General features: G+C 65.1%; 1 pseudogene; it reads left to right on the top strand.

The window, feature by feature from the left end:
* Nucleotides 1-244, top strand: part of LOC104502397 — a 683-nt pseudogene extending 439 nt beyond the window's left edge.
* Nucleotides 245-318: the final 74 nt, after the last annotated feature.

The following is a 318-nucleotide window of genomic DNA, read 5'->3' as shown; positions in this document are numbered from 1 at the left end:
GGGTCGTTGCGACGGCCACAGCCGCGACTGGAACGAGAACACGGGCGGCGAGTCTGTGCTGGGGCTGCTCCTCAAGCGCCTCAAAGACGAGGGATGCAAGGCGTTCTATCTGGAAGGTGAGAAGGGACGCCCGGGGTTGGGGGAGAGATCGCTGCCTGCTTGCTTGGGGGCCCGGGATGATGCGGACATGAGCCGAGCCCCGCGGCTCAGCGGTGCGGCTCTCTACTCGGGGAATGAAAGAGGGGTATCCGCAGTGTCCCCGGGCATCGCACACTGACGCTCCGGGAGAACACCGACCTGGACAGTGGGGTTTTTCTC

This window comes from Buceros rhinoceros, unplaced genomic scaffold (assembly GCF_000710305.1).
Source record: "Buceros rhinoceros silvestris isolate BGI_N320 unplaced genomic scaffold, ASM71030v1 scaffold35002, whole genome shotgun sequence".
NCBI lineage: Eukaryota > Metazoa > Chordata > Aves > Bucerotiformes > Bucerotidae > Buceros > Buceros rhinoceros.
This window is presented reverse-complemented; position numbering and strand designations above follow the sequence as displayed.